The 12,599-nt window shown below is 38.3% G+C and overlaps 1 pseudogene; it reads left to right on the forward strand.

The window, feature by feature from the left end:
• Positions 1-11,926, forward strand: LOC101327313 (ATP synthase F(0) complex subunit C2, mitochondrial-like; annotated as a pseudogene).
• Positions 11,927-12,599: the final 673 nt, after the last annotated feature.

A 12,599-nucleotide genomic window follows, 5' to 3' on the forward strand; every position in this document is an offset into this window, starting at 1 on the left:
ATGGGTTTCCCACTTTGGGTAGACCTTTCACAATCTCCACTGATCAAGGTACCCACTTCATTGGGCAAATCATATGAGCCTTAATGAAAAACTGACAAACTACTCGGAATTACCACTGTCCCTATATCACCCTCAATCATCGGGTAAGGTCAAGTGAACTAATGGAAATACTGGTTTCAAGCAGAGCAAGTATTAATTACATGGGACTGCATAAACTCAGGAGGATGCTCTAACATTTTGGATTTCCAGATTTAAGGAAACCTTTTCTCTGAAGCTATCTAGGACTTAATGGAGGTTTGGCAAAGTATACCTTTGTGAACAAAGATGAAACATTTACTTTTCTCCCTACCTGGTCCCTCCAGAATTCAGAATCTCTCAGTGAATATTCTTATTTTCATGACAATATATTTATCTGCATAAGTTCAATAAGAATCTGTTCTCCTTCTCAGACTGCACCCAAACCATACGAATATGAGGACCACAGAGAAAAGTCATATAAATGTAAGGCATGTGGGAGAGTCTTCAGTTACCACAAATCTGTTCCTATGAAAGAACTCACCCCAGAAGAACACTCTGTGAATGTAAGCAATGTGGAAAAGCCTTCAGTTAATACCAGTCTGTTCAAAGACATGAAAACAGTCACACTGGGGAGAAACCCTATGAATGGAACAATGGGTAAAGCCTTCAATTGTTCCAATTATGTTAAGATAAATGAGAGATCTCATACTGGAGAGAAACCCTATGAATGCAAGGAATGTGGGAAAGCCTTCAGTTACTGCAGTACATTTTGAAGCCATGAAAGAACTCAGAATGGAGAGAAATCTCTTGAATGTAAGCAAAGTGAGAAAGTCTTCAATTTGCCCAAATCCTTACAAAATCACGTGAGAATGAACACCAAGCAGAAACGAGATAAATGTGAAAAACATGGGAAATTTTTCAATTTCAACAAATACCATCAAAGTCATATGTAAACTCCCACTGGAGAGAAATCCCACGAATACAAGTAGTACTGGAAAGCCTGATGCAAATTAATTCACATATTATGCTCCTGAAAATTTACAATATGAAAGTTATCAGTTATAAATATATATATATTTTTTAATCAGTCCCTCATTCATAAAGTAATTCTGTGGAGCATGGATTCTGCTTGTTACTTTTACCAATGTACACTGAATTGAGATGATTCTGTAAGTACTCTTAGCCTTAGTACATAAGTTTAATAAGTCATGTTTTTTCATTAAATCAGTTAATAACATTTTTGCCTTTCCATTATGAAGTTTGCTGGATCCATGGGTAAATTGAAGTGTACTTTGAATATGCAAGGAGCTTCAATTTTTATATAATTAAAAAACTGTTTTCTAAGTAAGGGGTCATTGAGAAATGACACTCTGACATTTGTTGGACTTTTCCAACTGGCCTCCTGTGGGAGGTTCTGGATATCTTACCCATTATATATATTTCACCTTTCCTATAAGAAAAATTATATTTTGTTGGCCAGAAGAGCCTTTTTCCATTTTCCTTGCTAGTAAATAGTTGACATAAATTTGTAAGTATACAAAGGTTGTTATATCGTCACATGTGAAGTATTCTTTTCATCTTCTGCCTTTTGTTCTTTGTCATTACTTCTAATTGGGATATGAATAACAGATTTTGCATTAACAAGGGGGACCTGTGATAGGACAATAAAATCTAGAGTTGGAGATTACCATTCTGGATTGTATCCTGTCAACATAGGTAATGTTATGAAGTATATTTTCTAAAATCTACTGCTTTTATGGCTACATGTTAGAATTCACGGAATCTATGGAAGATGGAGGAAAATAACAGCTTTTGTTTTATTTAATAGCAAAGGAAAGTTAAAAAAAAAGAAATAAAGAAAAAGAACCTGTTCTCCTTGTAAAACGACACAATTACCAAGGCTTTCACTGGAATGTAATGTTTGAGAGAAACGTACATAGCCTCATATGACCAGACAGCTTCAAGGAACTGCTTGGAAAAATCAAGCTGTTATTTTGCTTACAAGGTTCTAGCAAAGCAATCTTACAAAAATACTTATATGGTCAATCACTGTTCTTGCTGCATGTATATAAATAATCAGGCCAAGTTTAATACAAACAAATTTAGTTTTACTGTGATTATCTATAGTAAAAAAAATGGGAGTAATTATAGGAGAAAAATTAAGTTTTTACCTTTGTAGATATTAGATTTTACTGCTATTAACTGTCACACCTCTATACTGGACTCCCCTGGCCTAAGGTATTGCCTGTGGTCTTGCTGCCTGTTCATAATACCACTTTTGGGAAACATAAACTCACTCCACATGAGATAATCATGGGCAGACCAATGTCTATTGGTATACAACCTTCTGCTGATCCTTTGTAGCCCCATGCTAGTATGATCAGCTACTGTAAGTCTTTAATATCTTATTTTCAAGCCTATTACCAACAGGTTAAAGAAGCTTTCCCATATTCCCATTTAGGGAAAACTTGTTGGTCAGAGTCTGAAGCCTGGTGACTGGATATTCTGGAGGCATTATCAGAAAAAAACCACCCTCAAAGCCCCACTGGAAGGAAACTTACCAAGTGCTTCTGGCCACTTGCACTGCTGCAAAACTAAAAGGCAATAAGCCTTGTATACATATATTATAGCTAAAGGAGGCTCCAACTGACATCTGGTCCTGTACAAACACTGGAGACCTCCAAATCAAGTTGACAAGGATGAGAAGTAGTGGACATCGATGTAGACTGCTTCCATCCAAGACACCAGATCAAGACTTCCCATTTCAGCTAAACACAAAATCTTTTCTTCTCTTTCCTTTATTCTGGCACTGACTTGGAAAGATAATGCCATCAGCCATATCTTCCAGGCCATTGCTAAGGAAGGTAATCTCTAGAATTTAGAACAATTTTTTATGGCAAGCTAGGAAAAAAATCTAACCGACCCCGGCCTTAAATGGGCAAATGCAACAATTCTTGCAGATGAATCCATTAACAATGCCACCTTAGTGGAAAGGATTTATTTTTTGGTGGTTATCATTCTCCTTGGGCATATGAATGCCTAGATGGCTGGTGCACAGCTGGGCAATGCCTCCTAAGTTACCTAACTGTGACCCTAACTGTTCTCGAAAGGGCCTACCAGGAGGCATTTATGATTCAGGATTTGCTTCCCTTGGCAGGTCCCTACTTCCCTGGTTAGGAATAAATACAAATGATGCTATGATCAGGAACCTTTCCTTAACTCTTGAAAGTACAGCAGGATCCACTGCTAATCAATAGCCTCCCAGCAAAGATCCTTGGACTTTCTGGGGGGGTTGAAATTCAGTTACATATTAAGCAAGCCACTTGGCTTAAGAAGATGACTCTGAATGGGGTCTTTCTTTGATTGGTTTGGGTCTTGGAGACCATAGCTTCAAAGTCCACTCCAAACACTGGAAATTATCCTGCTTATTATAATCATAGTAATCCCCCTGGTGCTTTGTATCCTCTCAAAAGCTTTAAATGCGTGTTTGCAGCCACTAACCACCATGCAAATGATCACCCTAAGACTAGAACAGAAAAGAAACAAAGAGAGTAACCAATTTAAGGATTATGAACCATGACCTGTGAATGTCACAGGGCTTAAAGAAAAATGTCATGACCTATGGATGCAGAGAGTGACCTATGGCAGCTGAGAGTGGCACTAATGCCTTAATTTTTTTTTATCACATCTCATTTATGCTGAGAGTTTGATCAGAAGGGGGGAATTGTTAAAGAAGCAGCAGACCCAAAATGGAGTCATTTGCTTCCCCTTACCCACTACAGCAAACCAGAACTTAACTGCTGTTCCAACTCCTCCCAGAAATGACCTTGTGTTTAACAATGGTTAAAGAAATTACTAGGTAGCATGAAGCTGAATGTCTAAGACTGCTATGTACCATAACAACATCAACATCATTTTTTATTTCAGAAAACCTTCTTCTCCTTACCCAAATCTCCATCTATCCTGACTGTATAAATATTTCAAATGTCTCATAATTACTCACATATCTTCCATGCTACAAAACAGAAATGAATTTACTCAAAAATTTTTTCCTCCAAGAATTAGATTTACTGACTCATGTCTTCATGGTAAATGACGGTTGATAGTGAAACAATCATCTAACATTAAATTCAAATATCTGTATGTTTCTCAGATTTTAACATACATCAGAATTCCTTAGAGGGATTGTTAAAACCAGATTGCTGGGACTCTCACTTCTAGTCAGATAAAGTACAAAGACCAGATTTACCCCCTCACCTAAAATAATTTTTTAAAAAACAGACAAAATTTATTAAACAATGGTTTTCAAGACCCTGGACACCAGGCAATGAAAAACAATGATTCCTGAAAGACAGAAAACAAATGCAGTAAGGCCTGAATCTGAGACTGCCCCTGCTTACTGCCTTGAGAGTGTTTCCAGCCCATAGCACAGAAAGGGGAACAGAGGGGTAGGCTGGTGAACTCCTTGAGCTGAAAGTCCGAGGAAACCAAACTTTAGGGCAGAATGCCAGAGAGAGAGCGAGCAAAGAAAGAAAAACACCTTGTATAGAAAGAGATCTACAGAAGGCTTCCCCTAGAATATTCAGCAGAGTACCAATAAGTACATGCATGTGCAGAAACGACCGAAAAGCCAAAGACTCATCAAAGGATTAAAGAGAACAGTGCCTGTTCCCATCAGCAAGACTGAAAAAACTCATAATTCATGGGATAGTGAGTAGGATACTCAAGAAGGTCTCCCCTTAGTAGTGAAGAATAATTAGTTCTATATTGAGGACTACTTCGAACCTACCTAACAAGTCATAAAACACCTGAAAGGACCAAATGTTTGCAAATAGCTTAACTGCACCCTAGAACAAAGCTCAAGAAATTTTTAAGAATACAAAAATATCCAACGTCTAACAAGGTAAAATTCTGGCATCTAACCTAAGATTATTATTTTTTAATATTTATTTATTTTATTTTATTATTTATCTTATTATTTTGGCTGCATCAGGTCTTAGCTGCGGCACTCAGGATCTTCATTGAGGCATGTGGGAGCTTTTCGTTGCGGCACATGGACTTCTCCTTCGTTGCAGCGCGTGGGCTCCAGAGTGCGTGGGCTCTGTAGTTTGCAGCACGCAGGCTCTCTCATTGAGGCACGTGAGCTCAGTAGTTGTGGCGCGTGAGGGTTTAGTTGCCCTGTGGCATGTGGGATCTTAGTTCCCTGACCAGGGACTGAACCCACGTCCCCTGCATTGGAAGGCGGATTCTTTACCACTGGCCCACTGGGGAAGTCCCTAACCTAAGATTATTGAGTACACAAAGAAGCAGAAACACATGACCCATAATAATGAGGTAGTCCATCGAAATGAACTCAGAACTGAGAGAGATGTTATCTTAAATAAGTACAGGACTCCCCTGGTGGCGCAATGGTTAAGAATCCGCCTCCCAATGCAGGGGACACGGGTTCGAGCCCTGGTCCGGGAAGACCCCACATGCCATGGGGCAACTAAGCCTGTGCGCCACAACTACTGAGCCTGCGCTCTGAAGCCCGCGCGCCTAGAGCCCATGCTCTGCAACAAGAGAAGCCAACGCAATGAGAAGCCCACGTGCCGCAACAAAGAGTAGTCCCCACTCACCGCAACTAGAGAAAGCCCGTGCACAGCAACAAAGACCCAACACAGCCAAACATAAATAAATTTTTAAAAAAAGTACAGACATGAAAGACAAAAGACATAAATCAAGCTTCTAGAAATAAAAACTACCACGTCTGAGAAGAAAAATACACTAGATAGTTAACAGCAAATTAGACAATACAAAAGAGAAGACTAACTTAAAGGCATAGCAATACAAAAGTATCCAAAATGAAATACAGATAGAGGAGTAAAACAAAAACATGAAAAGCATCAGTGAGCTGTAGGACAACCTCAAGCAGCCTAACACGTGAGGTAACTGATGTCCCTGAAAGAAGGGAAGGGGGACAGAAAAAATACTGGAAGAAATAATGACCAAAAGTTTTCCAAATTTGATTACAACTATAAAACCACATATTCAAGAAGCTCAACTGACCCCATACAAGAAACCTGAATAAAACTACATCAAAGCCTATCATTATCAAATAACTCAAAACCAGTGACAAAGAGAAAATCTTAAAAGTAGCAAGAGAAAAAGAGACTTATTAGCTACCTAGGGACAAAGATAAAGATGACATATTTCTCACTGGAAATAATGCAAGCAGGAAGACAGTGGAGCAGCATTTTAAAATACTAGAAGGCAAAATAACAGCCTAGAAATCTATATGCAGCAAAAAACATCATTTAAAAAGAAGGTAAAATAAAGATATTCCCAGACATACAAAAGTTGAAAATTCATCCACAGCAAATCTGCACTACAAGAAACGTTAAAGGAAGTTCTTCAGGCAGAAGGATAATTATACCATAAAGAGCTACACAAAGGAATAAAGAGCACCAGAAAAGGTTAGGTATAAGAGTATACATGTAAGAATTTGTTTTCTTACTATTTAAAACTTAAAAAAAAAATAATGAACTATTTAAACAAAACTAACAATAGGGCTTCCCTGGTGGCGCAGTGGTTGAGAGTCTGCTTGCCGATGCAGGGGACATGGGCTCGTGCCCTGGTCTGGGAGGATCCCGCATGCCGCGGAGCAGCTGGGCCCGTGAGCCATGGGTGCTGAGCCTGTGCGTCCGGAGCCTGTGCTCCGCAACAGGAGAGGCCCGCATACCGCAAAAAAAACAAAAAACAAAAAACTAACAATAATGTATTGTGGTATTTATAACTTATGTAAAAGTAAAATCCATGAACAATAATATTACAAAGGCTGGAAGGAGCCAAACAGAAGTACACTATTATAATATTCTATACATCAAGTGGCATAATATCACTTGAGGGGAAACTGATAAGTTAAAAATGTGTGCTGTAAATCTTAAAGCAGCTATACTAAAATAATAAAACAAAGAGTTATACTTAATAATCCCACAAAGGAGATAAAACAAGATCATAAATATTCCATTAATTCAAAAGAAGTCAGAAAAAAAAGAAAAGGGGAACAAGAGCAGATAATACAAACAGAAAACAAATAGCAAGATAATAGATTCAAATGTAGTTTTTTTGTAACCATAGCAATAATCACAGTAATTGTAAATGATATAATTATACCAATTAAAAGGCAAAATTTGTGAAATTGGATAAAAAAGCAAGAACTAGGGAATTCCCTGGCAGTCTAGTGTTTAGGACTTGACACTTTCACTGCAGTGGGCCTGAGTTTGATCCCTGGTCAGGGAACTATAAGACCCCACAAGGCATTCAGCGTGGCCAGAAAAAGGAAAAAAAAGCAAGAACTACATTACCTACAAAAGTATTTTATTTTATTTTATTGAAGAGCTGGCTCTTTTAAAAAATATTTATTTATCTTGGCTGCACCAGGTCTTAGTTGTGGCACGCAGACTCCTTAGTTGAGGCATGCAGGCTTCTTTTTTTTTAATTTTTATTTTTTTATAAATTTATTTATTTCTTTTTGGTTGCATTGGGTCTTCATTGCTGCGTGCAGGCTTTCTCAAGTTGTAGTGAGCGGGGGCTACTCTTCGTTGCGCTGCGTGGGCTTCTTATTGTGGTGGTCTCTCCTGTTGCAGAGCATGGGCTCTAGGTGTGTAGGCTTCAGTAGTTGTGGCATGTGGGCTCAGTAGTTGTGGCTTGCGGGCTCTAGAGTCCAGGCTCAGTAGTTGAGGCACACGGGTTTAGTTGCTCCGCAGCATGTGGGATCCTCCTGGACCAGGGCTCGAACGCACGTCCCCTGCATTGGTGGGCAGATTCCCAACCACTGTGCCACCAGGGAAGCCCCCATGAGGACTTCTTAGTTGCGGCATGCAGACTCTTAGTTGCAGCATGTGGACTTCTTAGTTGCGGCATGCAAACTCTTAGTTGTGGCATGCATGCAGGATCTAGTTCCCCGACCAGGGATCGAATCCAGGCCCTCTGCATTGGGAGTGCAGAGTCTTACTCCCTGGACCACCAGGGAAGACCCTACGAAAGTATTTCAAATGTAAAAATACAAGTAGGTAAAAGTATGGAAAAGATATATCATGCTAACAATAGTCATAAGAAACCTGGAATTCTATTAATATCAGACTAGATTTCTGAGCAAAGTATACACAAATCTACAATTATGGTCAAGAGATTTCAATAGCCCTCTCTTAATAACTGACGGAACAAGAAGGCAGAAAATCAGCAAGGACGTGAACAACACTATCAACAAACTTGACCTGACATTTATATAACACTCTACCCAACAACAGCAAAATACACGTTGTTCTCAAGTGTACCCAGAACATTTACAAAGATAAACCATATTCTGGACCATAAAACGAATCTTAAAAATTTAAAAGAACTCAGATCATACCAAGTATGTTCTCAGACCACATTAAATGAAATTTGAAATCAAGAACAAAAAGATTTTTAGAAAATCTATAAATATTTGAAAAGGAAATAACACTTCTAAATAACCCATGGATCAAAGAAATCCTAAAGGAAATTATAAGGTATTTTGAACTGAATGAACATAAATATAGAACGTATCAGAATTTATGGGATGCCACTAAAGCAGTACTTAGGGGAAACTGTATAGCACTAAAAACCTATATTAGAGAAGAGAAAAGGTCTCAAATCAATGACCTCAGCTTCTACCTTGAGAAACTAAAAAAAAAAGACCAAATTAAAACCAAAGTAAGCAGAACAAAGGAAAGCCAAAAGTAAGAATCAATGAAATGGAAAATGGAAAAACAGAAAATCAATATAACCAAAATCTGGTTCTTTTAGAAGATGAATAAAATTCATAAGCCTCCAGTATCAGGAATGAGAAAAGTTACATCACTATAGTCTCTACAGATAATAAAAGAATAACAAGGGAATATTATGAACAATTTTATTCCCTTAAATGCCACCACTTAGATGAAATGGACACAGTTCTTGAAAAACACAAAATACCAAAGCTCACTCAAGAAGAAATAGATAACCCTAACAGCCTTGTATCTTTTTAAAAGTTGAAAATGTAAACACCTTCCCACCAACCATCATTTAAGGAAGAAATAATACCATTTTGACACAAACTCTTCCAACTCAGTCCATGAGGCTTGATACCAAAACCAGACAGTCATTACAAAAAGACTACAACCCAATACTGCTCATGAACACAGATGCAAAAATTCTAAACAAAAATTGAGCAAATCAAATCCAAAACTATATGAAAAGGATAACATATCAAGGCTAAGTGGTGTTTAATCCCAGGAATACAGTTGGTTTATCATTCAAAAGTTGATCAGTGTTAACAAACCAATTATATTCATAAAATGAAAACAAAACAAAACCATATAATCATCTTGATAGATTCAGAAAAAGCATTTAACAAAATCCAGAGTCCATTCCTGATAAAAACTCAGCAAACTAGGACTAGAAGAGAACTTCATAAACTTGATAAAGGACATCTACAAAAAACCTATAGCTAATATCAGACCTAATGATAAAAGTCTGAATGCTTTCCTTTAAGATCAGGAATAAGACAGATGTCTAGTCTCATACATGTTATTCAACATTCCATTGGAGGTTCCAGCCAGTGAAATCAGGCAACAAAAATAAACAAAAGTCATCCATATTGGAAAGGAGAAGTAAAACAATCTTTATTCATAGATGGCATGATCTTCTATGTAAAAAAATATGATGGAATATGCCAAAATAAAGCTACTAGATCTAATAAATGAATTTAGTAAGGTAGTGGGATACAACATCAATATACAAAAATCAACTATATATTAGAATTTTGAACTGGACTTTTTAATGAAAATTGAAAACTGAATTTTATAAAGTGATATCATTTACAACAATATCAAACATATGATAGGCATATGGGTAAATCTGACAGAAGATGTGAAAGATTTGTACCTTGAAAACTATAAAATACTGCTAAGAAATTAGAGAAGACACAAATAAATGGAGAGATATATTTTGTTCATAGATCAGAGACAATTTTAAGATGTCACTTCTCCCCCAATTTACAATCCCAATCACTAGCAGTAATTTGTGTAGAAATTCATAAATTTCTGCTTCTTCAAAAGACCTGTTATGAAAAAAGGTATATAAACTTTGGAGAAAAATTTTGTAGACCGTATATCTGAAAAAGAATTTGCATCAAGAATATATAGCGAGCTTCCCTGGTGGCGTATTGGTTATGAATCTGCCTGCCAATGCAGGGGACACGGGTTCGAGCTCTGGCCTGGGAAGATCCCACATGTTGCGGAGCAACTAAGCCCATGCGCCACAACTACTGAGCCTGAACTCTAGAGCCCTCGAGCTACAACTACTGAGCCCGCGTGCCACAACTACTGAAGCCTGCGCACCTAGAGCCCGTGCTCCACAATGGGAGAAGCCACTGCAATGAGAAGCCCACGCACCGCAACAAAGAGTAGCCCCCACTCACCGCAACTAGAGAAAGCCTGCACACAGCAACGAAGACCCAATGCAGCCAAAAAATAAATAAATAATTTTAAAAAAGAAAAAAGTATAGAGAACTCTCAAAATTCAACCACTAGAATTTAAACAACTCAGTCTTTAAAAAGAGCAAAGATTTTAACAGACACTTTACCAAAGAACATATACAGAAGACTAATGGAAAGCACATGGAAAGATGTTCAACATCACAGGTCATTAGGGAAATGCAACTTACAACCCCAGTGATACAACAATACAAGCATATTAGAATGGCTAAATTTAAAAAGGCTGGGCAGGGAATTCTCTGGTGGTCCAGTGGTTAGGGCTCCATGCTTCCACTGCAAGGGGCACAGGTTTGATCCCTGGTCGGAGAACTAAGATCCTGCAAACTACACGGCATGGCAAAAAAAAAAAAAAAAAGGCTGAGCATACCAAGTGTTGAGTAGGATGTGCGGAAACTGAAACTCTCATACACAGTTGGTGGAAACAAATTAGTATAACCACTCTGAAAAAGTCTGGCAATTTCTTAAAAAGTTAAACATTCACCTACCATATGATTCAGCTATCACACGCACTATCACTCCTAGTATTTACCCAAGATAAAAGGATATATATGTCCATACAAAGACTTGTACATGAGTGTTCATAGCAGCTTTATTTGTAATAGACAAAAACTAGAAATGACCCAAACGTCCATCAACAGGTGACTGGATAAGAAATTTGTGTTATAGCCATATAATGGAATACCACTGAGCAATAAAAAGAATCAACTATTTAAACATGCAGTATGAATGAATCTCAAAATCATTATGCTGAGTGAAAGAAGTCAGATCACTCTCTGCACTGGGAGCCACTTTCCTGCCACAGCCCCTTACTCCCCTCCCTGGTGAGGAGTACCTCTGAGCTGCTGGGCCGACCACTGTCTGCAGTAGTGATGAAACAACTGCAGATGCTGACAGATGAGAGCCTCAGCAGCTTGGCAGCCTCAGGGTTCTTGACCTCACTTATCCCTAGGCATAGCTTCCAAACCAGTGCCACTGAAGGGACACTGACACAGCAGCCACGTTCACTGGAGCTGGGGCTGCCACAGTTGGGGTGGCTGGGATTGGCACTGTGTTTGGGAGCCTCATCCTTGGTTATGCCAGGAACTCTTCTCTGATGCAACAGCTCTCCTCCTATGCCATTCTGGGCTTTGCCCTCTTGGAGGCCATGGGACTCTTTTCCCTGATGGTAGTCTTTTCCATTCTCTTTGCCATGTTAAGGAGCCCTCTCTAACTCCCATAGTTCTTTCTACCGTGTCTAATTGGCCCTGTATGTTCCTTTTCCTACACATCCCCAGGCAGCCTGGGGAAAGTGGTTGGCTCAGGGTTTGACAGAGGGAAGACAAATAAATACTATGTTAAGATGATTAAAAAAAAAAGAAAAGAAAAAAGCCAGATCAAAAAAAGAAGTACATACTGTGTGTAAAACCTAGAAAATACAAACTAATCTACAGTGACAGAACACAGATCAGTGGCTGTTTGGAAAGGGGAGGCAGGATGGAGTGCAAAGGAACATAAGAAGATTTTGGGGGGGTGACAAGACATATACCTATCTTGACTGTGCTGATGGGTCTATGAGTGTATTCAAACGTCCAAACTTATCAAATTGTACACTTTGTGTTCAGTTTATTGTATGTCAATTACACCTCAGTAAAGCTGTTTTTTAAAAACACAAATTTCTGGATTCTATCACCAGAGCCTTTGGCTGTAAAAATATTTACCCATTTCATTCGATCAAAATCAATCATTTTGATAGCTTCCTACTGAGGTCTAAATATCCACTCACTTAATAGCAAGTATGATAACTTGGGAACATAAAGTTACTATTTTTCAAAATTATCTCAATATAGAAGCAACTTATACTACAAAGTATTCGTCCTGGTGGATACAGAAAAATATGAGGGATAGTAAAAAAAATAAATAAAGGATTTATGAAGTTTAGCTTTCTAATGGCTAAGCAGAAATAGTATGATGACAAAGAAAATGGGGAGGCAAAAATAAACAGAAAAGCCGACGCACCTATGGTCATCTAATCTATGACAAAGGAGGCAAGAATATACAATG

This window comes from Tursiops truncatus, chromosome 10 (assembly GCF_011762595.2).
Source record: "Tursiops truncatus isolate mTurTru1 chromosome 10, mTurTru1.mat.Y, whole genome shotgun sequence".
NCBI lineage: Eukaryota > Metazoa > Chordata > Mammalia > Artiodactyla > Delphinidae > Tursiops > Tursiops truncatus.